Consider the following 15299-nt stretch of genomic DNA (forward strand, 5'->3'; position numbering starts at 1 on the left):
GGGTTTAGGGAGGCACCTTGGTGGCTCAGTGGGTTAAGCGTCCGACTTCGGCTCAGGTCATGATCTCACAGTTGGTGGGTTCAAGCCCCACATTGGGCTCTGTGCTGACAGCTCAGAGCCTGGAGCCTGCTTCAGATTCTGTGTCTCCTTCTCTCTCTGACCCTCCTCTGCTCACGCTCTCTCTCTCTCTCAGAAATAAATAAAACATTTAAAAAAAATTTTTTTAATGGGGTTTAGGGCACCTGGGTGTCTCAGTTGGTTAAGGGTCTGACTTCAACCGAACTCATCGTTCATGAGTTCGAGCGCCACATCAGGCTCTGTGCTGATCGCTCAGATCCTGGAACCTGCTTCAGATTCTGTGTTTTCATCTGCCTCTGCCTCTCCCCTGCTCACACTCTGTCTCTGTCTCTCTCAAAAATAAACAGACATTAAAAAATAAACAAAATGGGGCTTAATCACTGTGCCTGCCTCATGGGATTAAGTGAATTCTTAGGTAAATATAAATGTGTGTGTATATATATATACGTAATATATGTATTTAATATATACTTCTATATCATATATCTGATACATTATACTTAAAATATATTTTATTATAGGGGCGCCTGGGTGGTTTAGTCGGTTAAGCGTCCGACTTTCGCTTGGGTCATGATCTCACGGTTCGTGGGTTCNTATATATCATATATGTATTTATAATTTTTGTGTATGTTTTATCACTAAGAATGACTTTTTAGAAGGAAACCAGTTGGGGCGCCTGGGTGGCTTAGTCGGTTAAGCGTCCGACTTTCGCTTAGGTCATGATCTCGCGGTTCGTGGGTTCGAGCCCCGCGTCGGGCTCTGTGCTGACAGCCAGCTCAGAGCCTGGAGCCTGTTTCAGTCTGTGACTCCCTCTCTCTCTGACCCTCCCCTGCTCACGCTGTCTCTCTCTCTCTCTCCTAGAAATAAATAAAACATTAACAAAAAAATTAAAAAAAAAAAAAAAAAGAAGGAAACTAGTTGATTTTGGTACCCTTGCCTTTGAGAAGCTGATAATGTCATGGAAGAGACAGGCATGTACAAAGTGACTGGAGATACCCAGGTGACATCAATCCTGCAGTAGACGTGCAAGTAGAGAGCGTGGTGCCAGAGAGAGCAGCTTGTTCCCGACCAGCAGAGTAGGAGGTGAAATGAGCTCTGGTAAGCAGGTAGTTGGGTCAGCAGAGGGACAGTGATTCAGGTTGACAGGGCCCAGTGATCCAAGTTTATGGAACATAAAAAATATTTAAGGATAGATTCACACAGAATGCAGTATCTGGGGAGGAACATCATAGAATGAGTCTCAGAGAGGAGGTGGGATTGGTCAGAGCATGACTCTCTTCCCTGTAATTTAAATAAATCCAAGTAGCCTCACGCTTTTTGCCAATTCAAAATTGGTTTGGGGTAATTATGGTACGGAAAGGAAATTTATTTTTATTTATTTATATATTCCACCTAACATGAACTACTTGAACACACTTGAAAAGACAAGCTCTTGCATTTAAGTTAATATCCACTACATCTGAACTAAAACCAAGTAAATATTTTCAAAAAAGTATTAATCCTCTAATTAATACACCAGAAACCAGATTTCTGTTATATTTGATCATCTGAAACTCACAAATGTCAACGTCAGTAAATAGACAAAACAGCAGAACATATATTTTATTTTCAATATTTAAAAAGATTGAAATTCTGAAGCACTTGGCAACTGATGGTGAATCTAGAACCAAATTAAAAGTAATGACAGAGGAAGTAGAGCTGAGCATGAAGGCAGGCAGTAGAATAACATTGAAATATGTCTACAAGAACACAGCATAGAATATAGACATGGATATTTAGCAGGAAGGTGAGATTTTTCTAAGGTTAGCATCTTGGAGGTAGTATTGTACTGAGTTATAATATCAGAACCAACTATGTTTTAGAAAGTGGACGTTGTGAAACACATTATATAGGGATTTTACCCAGAATGATTAAAATGGCAAAGTTTCTGTTTTTAAAGAGATCAGCCTTCTTGATTGGCAATAGGCAGCATTTTTTTTCTTACCTCATTCCCAGAACAGTGTGGATAATTGAGGTATTTAAGACAGTCTGAGGGATAGCTTAGATTTCTGCGACTCTTTCCCACCAGAGTGTCTATGTCCTATTAATGGTACAGGCCTGCCAATGCAAAATAAAGTAATCAAAACTTTAAAGGGAATAGTCTTAATTCTCTTTTTGTGAATAAAAACCAAATGACAGTTTCTGCAAGTAAACATGGCATTTGGGAAAAAAAGAACAAACAGAGAAATGTAATTATCTTAAATTGTCTCTTTTAAAGTACATTTTTTCCCTGTACTCATGTAAGAATTGATATGAGTGTTTTGCAGAATAGATTAATAAATCACATGTGTTGGAAAGACTATTTACATCCATATTTCTATTTTATTTTGTTTTTATTTTTTAATATTTATTTCTGAGAGAGAGAGAGAGAGAGAGAGACAGCATAGCATGAGCAGGGGAAGGTCAGAGAGAGAGGGAGATACAGAATCTCAAACAGGCTCCAGGCTCTGAGCTGGCTGTCAGCGGAGAGCCTGACGCGGGGCTCAAACCCATGCACCGTGAGATTATGACCTGAGCCAAAGTCGGATGCTTAACTGACTGAGCCACCCAGGCTCCCCTCTATTTTATTTTTCTGATAGAGCTTAAGTGGTTATTTCTCTGGTGACTTTTAAATTTACTCTTGGGGATCTGAAGTTCAGGGTCCACATATTAGATTCATAAATTTAGTATAAAAAAGATAAACTTTTTTTTGGTATGTTAACTTTTAGATCTATGTTGTCAAATTTAGGAATATTCCACTGGAAGCTAAAACCAATATATCTTTATGTTTTTTGATGAGTGAGGATATGTACACACAGATTGAATACCTTTTCTATTACACAAGTTTATGTTATGTTTGGCCCCCCCAATAGCACATTTTTCTGTCTCCACTTAGTGTTGTCTCATTCATGACACCCATTCCAAAGTGTAGCAAATTGACAGAAAACAAGAGATATCTGTATCTTTTCCAAATCCATGCTGGTTTAGTTTGAGCAGAAGTAGCAGTAATGGCAACATTTGTAGATTACTTAGGCTGTAGACAATAAAGTTTGCATTCCTGGAACAGAGAACTGATGACTTAATCTTATTGAAAAGGCTACCATCCATTTCCTACCAGAAAGTGAAATGCCAAACCAAGGTCACAGGGGACAGAAAATATTGCTTCCCAAGAAACTGTGGTTGACAGGATGGCTACAGCCCAAGTGAGTACTGCAAACATCAGTTTTCAAAGAGAGCTGGGTCTCTACCCAGCAATCAGAAAAGCTTTGTCAATGTATTAGATCAGGGCCACTTCTTGGAAACTGGCAACTCATCTCTGTATCCTCAAGAGGTAACACAGAATGCTAATTTTTTTTAGACAGGTTGCACTAGTTCTGTTGAATTTCAGTTGTGTTATACATTTGCTAATTGTCATAATCCTTGCTTTGATCATTAGATGTGTTTCTGGAATATCTGATGATTCTTATAAGGAGAATAAATATTCAATTAAGTACTTTTATTTAGTCATTGTAGTGTGAAGATTTTTGCAAGAGTGGTTTAGTGGGTATTGAGAGAGACTGTCTTTTAGCGTCAGTTCCCAGGAGACTCGTGCTCTTAGAAATTACCATCTTTTGTTGCCACTAGGGGTTCATTTAATGGACAGAAATAGCAATGACTTAGAGGAATTCAGGCAGCATTTAGAACCATCTTATGTAAAGAAGGAAGAATAATTTCAATAAAATTAACATGCAGAGTAATATCTAATGAATATAGAGACATTATAAATAACAATAAAAAATTGCACCTATAAAAACATACACTTCTGACTCCTCTGGCTGCCTGACAGCACTTAAGTGACTTTGTCTCAACTTAATAGTAACACCAGCTTGATGTATCTGGACTGATATTAACTCCATTTTCTGAAATATGGAAACTATGAGGACATAGATAAGTTTCTTCATAAAGTCACACAGCTATTAAGAGGCAGGGTTTGAAGCAAGGTGGATTCATTTCTGAGGCTTCTGTCTTGTATATTTTCATCCATACATGGGGTGGGGGGAATTCAAATACAACTTCTCGGGATGCCTGAGTGGCTCCGTCAGTTGACTGTCCAACTCTTGATTTTGGCTCAGATCATGACCCCAGGATCGTGGGATCAAGCCCCACATTGTTGTCCATGTGTGTGGAATCTGTTTAAAATTCTCTCTGTCTGTCTCTCTGTCTGTCTCTCTGTCTGTCTCTCTCTCTCTCTACCCCCCTACCCCTCTCCTGCTTGTGCGTGCTCTCTAAAATACAAATTTAAAAACAAAACAAACAAACAAAAATATATATATATAAAACTTGCCATTGTATTTGCCCTCAAAAATCGTTGTGAATTATTTCATTGTCTCAGTACTGTTGAATGTTCACTGTGTCACATTTCCTCAAGAGGTTGGTATATTAATTAAGAACCAAGCTTTATTCTTTATTTTTTTTTCTTAAATTGAATCTTTTATATAGGCAGTGTGGGAAATAGCTACATTGTGTCAGATGTACGAGACACTGGGAAAACATGTGTGGCCCTCTAGCAAGGAATAAAAAGCTCCTTGTGAAAGACACAAATTCTGGGTCTGGCTCCTCGTTGAGTTGACCTTGAACCAGATTAAGTTTTCAGGGAATCATATCAAACTCATACATTTCCTGCTCGAACCCCCTCTTGGGGTTGTTTTAAGGCAAAGATCAACAACAGGCATTAATAAGAACACAGCAGCAACCAAAACCCAAAGGAGGCTTTAGACAGGAAAACAATCAAAATGGTAGCCAAGCCCTTCAAGTGGAAAGCCAGGTTTGTTTTTAAAAAGGACCTGAGTGACAGCTATGTTGCTGGCCCACTCACTGAGCAGGGCTTAAACTCCCCTTTCTGCATTCATACTGCTTTCCTGATGTTCAGTTCTGTTGCTTAACTGGAGTGCACTAAACTTCAATTTGATAATTGCATCCTCAAATCCCTTAATGAAGGTGCCTATCAAAGTATAAATAATTACCCAGTAATTTTGTATTTGCAAACTCCATCATGGCTGTTTATGCCTCTCTGTGGTTCCAAAGGGAGGTTCAGGGGCCCACCTCACACTTTTTGTAAGTCAGGGAAATTTCAAGACCCAGTGGATGGCATGTTAACACAATTTACCACTCAAGGAGTTCCACCTCCGCTCCCTTCTGACACTGACTTCCATCTTTTCTCGTACCTTTTTTAGAAGTCTATCAGAGAGCTGCCTTTCTGTTTTGGTGCTGGTCATGCAGACATGTGTCTGCATCAGGGGTCCTGCCCAGGAAGTCTTGAGTGCAATCCCTTACCTCCTCCAAGGCACCCGGGGTCCCTGTGAGCCTGAGCTGGTTGCTCCTACATTTCGTCCTTAGGAATCTGTTTCGTCCTTTGTACAGTATCGCCGTAGCTCGTGGAAGATGCACACCAGCAGCCTTTTGGGCTTTTTCCTTCATCTTCCCTCTGGTTCCTCTGTTTTGGGCTGAGTCCCTTAATTATTCACAAGAGTCCATCCATGGAAGTGCTTGGGATCAACCAGGAGGCTAACAGCCAAGAAGACAAAACACAAAATGTAACAGAACCAAAACCTGATAAGATTTGCCAGTGTTAGTAGGGGTGCTTCTCCCCGTAGGCACCTGTGGAGAGGGTGTGCTTACTTAGCGGCTGGGGCCGGATTTAAGTGAAAAGAGAAGCTGCAAAGCTGGCAGAAGCCAGGTGACAAACCCAAGGCTTCCTGGGCTGGTGTTTTCCTCCTAGATACTGTTTTTAAACACAGGGACTTGTTAAGAGCCAGTGCTGCTGACAGCCCCTCCAGAAGGATTATTCTTAAAAGCTGCACTAAAATTATTCACCTCATGTAAAAACAAGTGTGATTTACATCTAATATGGGTAATTACTTTTACAGTTAATTAAAAGTGCTCTCATTAAGCCCCTGCTGTGATACCAATGCATAGCTCTTATTTGCAAACAGACCCTTGGTTTGAGCTTACCTTGGTGACATATTGCTCCTACCTGAGAGGGGGCTGCCTTCCTCAGTATTAAATTTAATTGTGCTGAGCCAGCAGCCCTGGGTTGCGAGGGTTCCTGCTGACTCTCTCTTGTCCCCTGATAACTAAGCTGCAAGAAGGCGTAGGATGAAGAGAACAAAATAATTCATGGGGGTGAGGGTGCAATCCTCAAAGAAGGAAGTCACACTTCTAAGATGAAAGCCCTTCTATCTTTATTGGCATAAAGATGGTTTGGGAATTGTTTTGTGGTCCTTTGGACTTTACAGCTCTTTACTCCTAGCTCTCCCCCAAAGAAAGAAAATATCTGGTAACCACCCCTTCCCCCGCCACACACACACACACGCACACACACACACACACACACACACACACGATTCCTCCAGACATTTATAAAGTCAGCACCATTGCATTCTGAGTTAGCCAACTAAAGTAGATTCTCCTCTCTTGTTTGAATGGATTTATGTTGAGAACTTAGTTTACATAGTTTTTTTTTTTGCCATTTGTATGAATTCAGGCAAAATATCTCTGAAATAAAGTCTCATTCTTCACATTCAGATTGAAAACAGTTTTCGAGTATCCTGTGCCTCGAAACAGGGATCTCGGTCATGCTGACCCTTCTTAAACACATAATAATAACATGTTTCCTCAAATGATCACATTCCTGGTAAGTAATTCAAGCTTATTAATTAAAGCGTACAATCATTTGAGACTTACATTTTGAGGGAGCAGGGAGATTGTGATATTTCAGGAAGTGTACAGGCCCCATCAATGGGATGCTCTGGTATATTGCTAGGTGATTTTTGGTGTTTTGCAAAGTTATTTGCTTCCATCTGCTGGTCATATGTGAGATTGCAGGGCCTGAGCAAATTTGTGAATGGAGGTCTCGTATGAAGTGGCTAAAACATGTCACTGCAAACGTTTTATGCTATTCTTTATGTATTCAAGTGACTTTATTTGAATCTTGGTCTTTTGAGCTGAGTGGACGCATACAAGACTACGGCATAAGGCTCGTATGACTATAAATTTGTACCAACTATGGTTACAAGATAACACAGTTACTCATTTTTAAAAAACAAATTTTGGGACACAATCATTGTCTTTAAATGATGTAATTAAATTTAGAATATTGGTTTAAATATTTAGAGTCAAGGACAAAATATGGCATTGAGGAAGGCATACAGTACATAGCAGGTAGATAGATTTCACTCTTTCTTATATCATTAATTAGCAAAGCCAGAGCCTTACATTCTTTGACACTCAGCTTTCTCATCTGCAAAATGGAAGAGCTGAGCCGAGCCAAAGGGCCCTACAGTTTATATTTATTTTAAAAGTTTGAATCTCTGTGAAGGTTAAAGAAAAAAAAAAAAGAACCCAGGTTGCAGTAAATGTTCTAAGTCCTAGAATCTAAACATATATTGGTTAGCTTCTTTTAAATTATAACTAATTGTTATTTTCAGAACAATGGAAACTTAAATGTCCAGACTATAGAAAAATAGCTTTTGAAAAGCAAAAGTATATATAAATGAAGGGTAGCAGCTACTACCTCCAAACATGCCTCTTTGGCATAAGGGCTATTTGGGGATGTTTAGGAAGGCTGCAGACTCGTAAGAATCTCTGAAAACAGACAGGTTGCACTTTTGTTAAAAAAAAATTGCCATTTATAAGAGAAATCTTCATTTGTAAGGGTGTCTCCCTCCCTATACCAGGAAGTGAAGGATAACTCTAACTCTCCTGAAACCCTCATAAAGAGGCAGTGCTTTAAATCTGCGTAACAACCTTACACTTGTTTCCTGTGCTTTGACTAATAATCTACCATAACTGGCCAACTACCGCCCCCCTCCCTGACTTTTTGTTTTTGTCATTAGTTGAAGATGTAGCCAAGGTTATATCTGAGGCCCTTTTACGAGTTATTCAGTTTTCCTAGGTATGTCATGTGTATAGAGGAGGTGTAAAAGTCATTAAACTTCTGTTTTTCTGTAGTTAGCCTTTTATCATAGGGGATATTAGCCAAGAACCTAGAAGGGTAGAGGGAAACTTACTTTGTCCTTCCCCGTACAATGTTATTTCAGAATTTAAAACTTTTGAATTATTTTTGGAGTGTGGTGTTGGAAAATATTTTTTCTTAATATTAAAACTGTCTTGCCATAGCATTTATTCTATTTCAAAAGAGAGAACAAACATCTGGATTTCTCCCCCAAGAGAAGGGTAGTTTATCCTAAACCCTATATGGGCTTGTCATGTGAATCTTTGGCTGTGTCTCCACCAGCTTTTAAGCTATAGGTATTTCCTTTGAAACACTCTCTGGGACTCGGTGCGTACTGAGCCCAGGAGAACAATGCCACATCAAAGATATATGACTTACTTTACTCTCAAGTCCAATATAAGCACCTGTGTCTTTTTTCTATATTGCCCTTCCAGGGTTGATGCTTGAAATCATTAACATAGATTTCAGGGGCTATCTTCAGATAACACAAGGGCCTGTGAGCATAACAACATGCAGTTGCCCTGGGATCTCTTGTATAGAGGAATTTTTCTTCTCTTCTCCCCTAGGGTTTGGCTTATATTGGGTGGTCTCTGGACCATGCCTTTCTTTTCTCAGTGATGAGGAGGAAAGTATCAAGAGAGATTCACACTGGAAGCTCATTGGGGGTCTTGATCAGTTTCCTACGGCTTCTGTAAAAAATTTCCACAAAAATGGGGCGCCTGGGTGGCTCAGTCGGTTAAGCATCTGACTTCTGGTCAGGTCATGATCTCACGGTTCGTGGGTTTGAGCCCTGCGTCAGGCTCTGTGCTGACAGCCAGCTCAGCGCCTGGAGCCTGTTTCAGATTCTGTGTCCCCCTCTCTCTCTGACCCTCCCCTGCTCATGCTGTGTCTCTCTCTCTCTCTTAGAAATAAATCAAACGTTAAAAAAATTTCCACGAATTTGTGCCTTCCTACAACAGAAATGTGTTTTCTCACAGTTCTGGAGGGCACAAGTCTGAAATCAATGATGGGGTTTTGGAATGGTGGTGGGGGTCTAGAGCCAATGGCCAAGAAAGAATTTTTTTTTTTAATGTTTATTTATTGAGAGAGAGAGAGAGTGAGTGAGCAAGCAAGCAGGGGAGGGACAGAGAGATAGGGAAACCGAGAATCCAACGCAGGTTCTGCTCCATCAGCAAAGAGCCCAATATAGGGCTTGAACCCATCAACTGTGAGTTCATGACCCAAGCCAAAGTCAGTTGCTTAACCAACTGAGCCACCCAGGCACCCAAGAAGGAATTTTTTTTTTAATGTTTTATTTATTTCTAGGAGAGAGAGAGAGAGAGAGAGCGTGAGCAGGGGAGGGTCAGAGAGAGAGGGAGTCACAGACTGAAACAGGCTCCAGGCTCTGAGCTGGCAGTCAGCACAGAGCCCGACGCGGAGCTTGAACCCACGAACCGCGAGATCATGACCTAAGCGAAAGTCGGACGCTTAACCGACTAAGCCACCCGGGCGCCCCCCAAGAAGGAATTCTTGAGAGGTCTCTGGTACAAAAAGGGAATTTTATTAAAGCATGGGGACAGGACCCTTGGGCAGAAAGAGCTTCCGCAAGATTGTGAGGACAGACTGGTTATATACTTAGGAGTTGGGGGAGGTAAAATGAAGGGCAAGTATCTAAAGGGATTTTCATATACTGAAGAAGGCTCACAGGAAACTAATGGCCTATCTATTGTTGAGCTAAGGTTGTTTTTCCCTCTTGCAAAGCATAAGCATTAAGACAGTAGGGAGTTCCTGGAGAAATGTTCTACTCTGTCAGCCTCAAGTATTTGTCAATGGGCTGTAGGTAATTAAGAAATTTAATTTTATTTGTCATTTCCTTCTGCCTTTTTTTCCCCCAGGTCGTTCCCCTCTGAATAATTTTGACCCTTAAATCTTTAAGGATGCTGGAGGTGGATGGTTTCATCTTCTGTCGGCGGGGTTACCGCCTATCAGACCCTCTGTGAGTGAGTCTTTCCCTTGCCTCTGCCAGCCTTTGGTTGCTCCAGAAACTCCTTGGCTGATGGCTCGGCCACACCAGTCTCTGCCTTCACATGGACATCTCTTCTCTCTTTTTTTTTTTTTTTTTTTTTTGGGNCGGGGCTCGAACCCACGAACCGTGAGATCATGACCCAAGCGAAAGTCGGATGCTCAACCGACTAAGCCACCCAGGCGCCCCTCTTCTCTATCTCTTAAAAGGACACTTGTCATTTAATTTAGGGCCCATGAAGATAATCCAAGATGATCTCGTTCCAAAATCCTTAATTTTATCTGCAAAGATCGTATTTCCAAAGAAGGTCACATTCACAGATTCCAGCGTTTGGAACATGGACATATCTTTTGAGAGTGTGTATTCCACCCACTATAGACTGCCAGATTCTAATTCCTCAGAGGCCTTTAGAATCTCACTGGCAGACATTTCTCCCCACTTGTTCACAGGGACTTTTAATTTTGGGGTATTTCACAGCTGTAAATGATGCTAGTACCCGATCCAGGATGATGGTTATCTGCATTGTGGGCCTAAATAACACTGACCTACAAAAATCATCAGAAACAACTAACACACAAAATGCAGAAGAAAAGAAGTCTCTCTGGGGAGAGAGAACAGCTTCTGAAAAGAACAGATATACAAGTGCTTTGATGTCTAAAAGCCAGAAGAACTCAGAAGACTTGGAAGAAGGACCAAACTTTAAAAATAGAACTGTTTTTAAGTTCTCAGTGCTCTACTCAGAACCAGGTCTCACAAAGACACTTGGAGGGTGCCATCAATGATAGCTAGCACTTATCCAAGACTTGATAATTGCTAAGACTCTTGCATGTATTAGGTATGCCTCCCAATAAATGAGGTGACTGTTAGTATGCTTATCTTACAGATGGGGAATCTAAGGCCCCAGCCCACAACAAGTGTGGTGTAGACTCCAGTTATATGAACCCAAACAGTGTGATTCTATAGCCTGTAGAAATCGCATCTGTTGCTAGTGATTAAGTCACCATTTGCAGTTTTCCAGCTACAGAAAGGAGAACAGCTGACTTCTGTAGGGAAATTGATTGCTTGGTGATGAGTACACGCTCCAAATTCATACTTAACACTTAAGTAGTTGAGCTGTTTTCCAAGTGAAGTCATCAACTGGGGCTGAAGTACTTGCTCGACTACTCTGGTTCAGAAAAGGTCAGGTCAGAGCCAATCCGGAGACACCAGTTCTACGAGGAACGATCTAAACAATAATTTGTTCCCGCCAAAGTGACATTTTTCCAATTTGAGTCCAACATTGTTCAGAAGCAAGCGCAGTCCCCTGTGGTGCCTCCCGTGTAGATCTGCAGCGGATGACAAACCAACAATATCATCTAAATAAAAAATCCAGCATGGGTTTAGTAAATTAATCCTGACAAGAATAAATTGAATAATCTTAGGGAAATGGCAAGAGCTCTGATTCTGCCAGATGGCTTTTTTCTGTGCTTGCATGGGTCCTTGGTGGCAGATTAAAAACAAAAACTTGCCTTTGGCTTATTGATTTCGTTATTTCATTGATTAACACCTGCCACTTCATTGTGGGCAAATCAGAACTGGATATGGACTCTTCCTTGCACTCTCAACGTATTTTCACTGGAGGAAAGAAAGGAATACATACTTCCCCCAGTCAGAACAGCATAAAATAGACTAGGAACTGCTTTATCTTGCCTGGTTTCTAGATGGCATCTCCTGGGTTCAAAAATAATTCATGAATTTTATCACTCCCATACTAAGTTAACCTCTATGCGTCTTACTGGACAAGTTCCAAGAGAGTTCTTAGTACGAGTAAGGGTTCAAGGTCAAGCAGAGGCCTCAGCCATCAAATCAAGGGTGTGGTGAGAAAACCATGACTCCAAGTCCTAGGACTCAGCCTTGCAGATTATCTGGGAATCTCCTTGTCTTAGTCTGCTTGGGCTGCCGTAACAAAATACCACAGACTCTCAGTCTTAAAACAAGAGAAAAGTATCTTCTTACAGTCCTGGAAGCTGGAAGTCCAAAATCAGGGAGCCAGCAAGGTCAGGTTCTGGGGAGTATTCATGCTCATGCACTCTCCCTCTCTCTCAGGAAAATACATTTTTAAAAAAGAAAGGAAAATAACAAGACATGGGGCCTGAAATATCCAAACTGACCAACCACCATGACTAAAACAAAATAAGATTATGTGAAAGGAGTGGAAAGTGCCTAGCGTAGGAGCCATTTCCAGGTGTAGATTTATGCTCCATCGTTGTGTGACCTAGGATGAGTTACCTAATCACTCACATCAATATTTAAATAGTAAAACTAAAAATGCCAACCTTGCTTGGTTGTGGGGAGCTTAGAGACAAGTGTGAAGAACACCTGTCCAGTTCCTGGCACCAAGGAGGCATTCAGTCATTGCTCACTGTTTCAGTCCCATTTTACTGACATTAAAGCAGTCTGTTAAATAAAAAAGCAAACAAAAAACAAAAAACCCCCACAAAATGACAAAAAACAACAAGAGCAACAACGAAAAAACAACCTTCACCTTATGATATGGTCTCCTTTTGTTCCACTCCTGATTCACACAGACCTAGAATTTGTTGTGTTTAATAAATCACCATGGTGATGGCCTTCCACTTAATCAACCCTCTCCTACCAGCATCAGCAGAATAGACCCAACTACTTCCAGGTGAGAGAATAAACATTTCTATAGACTTAACTTACCCCCAGGCCATTAGTGTTTGCAGACCCCTACACTGTCCTGCCACCTAGAGCCCCTCCTCCCATCTCCATTCTAGAATGGTCAAGCCAAAAACCTTGGAATGGTTCATGGCCTATATCTTTGCCTTATAATCTACCTGCATTCCTTTAAGACACTTGTTTATTCCATCCAGATTCTGTCCATTTCTTGTACCTCCCCTGCCATCACCCTTCCCAGCCACCATCATCTTACACACAGTCTCCTACAGCCACCCCTAAACCCCAAACTGGTCTCCCCTTATACTCTTGTTTCTCAGTTGTCTATTCTGTTAAAACAGAAGTCAGATCATGTCTCTTCTCTCTTCAAAACCTCTGAGTAATGACAAGTGCCAGCCAGGACATAGAGAAATTGGAACCCTTGTGGACTGCTGGTGGGAATGTAAAATGGTGTAGCTACTGTGAAAAACAGTTTAACAGTTCCTTAAAAAAATTAAACATAGAATTAACCTGTATTTTAGCAATTCCACCTCTGAGTACAGATGCAAAAGAATTGAAAACAAGGACTTGAACACCATTGTTCATTATTCATCATAGACAGAAGGTAGAAACATCCATCCATGGATGATTGGATCAACAAAATGTAATATGTACGTACAATGGGATATTATTCATCCTTAAAGAGGAATGAAATTCTGACATCTGCTAATATATGGCTGAGCCTTAGGTGAAGACATGCTAAATGAAAGAAGCCAGACACAAAAGCACAGATACTATATGATCCCTCTAATATGAGTGTTGTATGCTGAATTGTACCCTACCCCCAAATTCGTATGTTGAAGCTCTAACTGCCAATGTGACTGTTTTTAGATATAGGGCCTTTAGAAAGATAATGGAGATTTAAAAGCTCGTAGGGCCCTTGTTTGATAGGACTGGTGTCCTTCTAAGAAGAGAAAGGGATTCCAGAGATCTTCTCCTTGCATATAGAGGAGGCCACATGAGGGCACTGTGAGGTGTGGCCATCTACAAGCCTAGAAGAGAGCTCTTACCAGAAACCAACCCCGACAGCACCTTGATTCTGGACTTCTGACCTCTGGAATTGTGGGGAAAAAATCGATTTCTTTTGTTTAAGCCACTCAATCTGTGGTCTTTTGTTGTGGCGGGTCTGGTAGACTGACACAGTGAGGTACTTGGAGTAGTCACACCCACAGAGACAGAAAGTAGCACTGCTGCCACCAGGTGCTGGGGAGGGAGGAGTGGGGAGTCAGTGTTCACTGGGGGCAGAGTTTCAGTTTGAGGATGAAGTTCTACAGATGAGGGGGTTTGCATAACAATGTGAAAGCACTTCATGCCACTAAACCATACACTTCAGAACAGTCAAAATAGTAAGTGTTAATGTGTATTTTGCCACAAGATGAAACAAACTTGAATGGTTCCTCACTGCTTTCAGAATAAAAAGCCAGTGTCCTCCTCTGATCTCATTCCCACTATTTTCCTAATTTTCTTCCCTCCTTCCCCTAATCCTCCTTCCTCCTTCCTGTTGCTTAACTCTGTCCGATACTTTGCACTTGCTTTTCCCTTGCCTGAGATGCTCTTTCCCCAGGGACTGGCTCATCAACTAAGTTCCTTCAAGCCTTTGCTCAGTTTCCACTTCTCTTTAAAAATTATTTTTAATGTTTATTTTTTGGGGGAGAAAGAAAGAGTGTGAGCTGAGGAAGGGCAGAGAGAGAGGGAGGCAGAATCCCAAGCTGGCTCTAGGATGTCAGTGCAGAGCCTGACATGGGGCTCAATGTCATGAATCGTGAGGTCCCACCTGGAGCCAAATTCAGATGCTCAACCTACTGAGCGACCTGAACAGTCCTACCACTTCTCTTTAAATTTAAAATTTTATTCCCCCATCCTCACATTTCCACTCCTTTTTCCATGCTTTATTTTTCTTCATAGTACACATCATCTTATAAAATACATTTTATTAATGTTTCTTTTTTTATTGCCTTTCTCTTCTAGCAGAATATAAGCCTCTCCGGGGCAGGACTTTCCATGTGTTTTGTATGTTATTGAGTCTTCCTTTCCTATCACAAGGCTTGGCAAGCAATAGGTGCTGAATGCAAATCTTCTGAAGGCATTAGTAAATGAATATTGTGTGTGTGTGTGTGTGTGTGTGTGTGTGAAAGACAGAGAGAGAGAGAGCGCACATGTGTGAGAGAGAGATAGCCATTTTTTCTAACTGGTGAATTCCTTGAGAGTAGTAGCCATATTTTTTTTTTCACCTTTACATTCCAGAGCAACATGAAAAAGTACATAAAAAAGTATATGTACAATAAAGATGGATGGATGGATACAACCACGGATGCATGGATAAATGGTTGGATAGATGATGGATGGATGGCAGATGGGGTGGATAGGTGGACAGACAAAAGATAAAAAAAAAAAAAAAGATGATGATAGTTTGGTGTTGAAGGAAGGTAGATTGGACTATCCTAAATATGGATGAGAGAGAGAGATTATTAAGTCCAATTGAGGGCAGTTTCT

The 15299-nt window shown here is 41.0% G+C and overlaps 1 protein-coding gene across 1 annotated transcript in view; it reads left to right on the top strand.

Moving 5' to 3' along the window:
• RBFOX1 (RNA binding fox-1 homolog 1) overlaps positions 1 to 15299 on the top strand; it is a 1463629-nt gene that overhangs the window by 527845 nt on the left and 920485 nt on the right. The gene's annotated exons all lie outside the window — the stretch shown is intronic.

The sequence above is a fragment of the Crocuta crocuta genome, unplaced genomic scaffold (assembly GCF_008692635.1).
Source record: "Crocuta crocuta isolate KB4526 unplaced genomic scaffold, BGI_CrCroc_1.0 scaffold16, whole genome shotgun sequence".
Taxonomy (NCBI): Eukaryota; Metazoa; Chordata; class Mammalia; order Carnivora; family Hyaenidae; genus Crocuta; species Crocuta crocuta.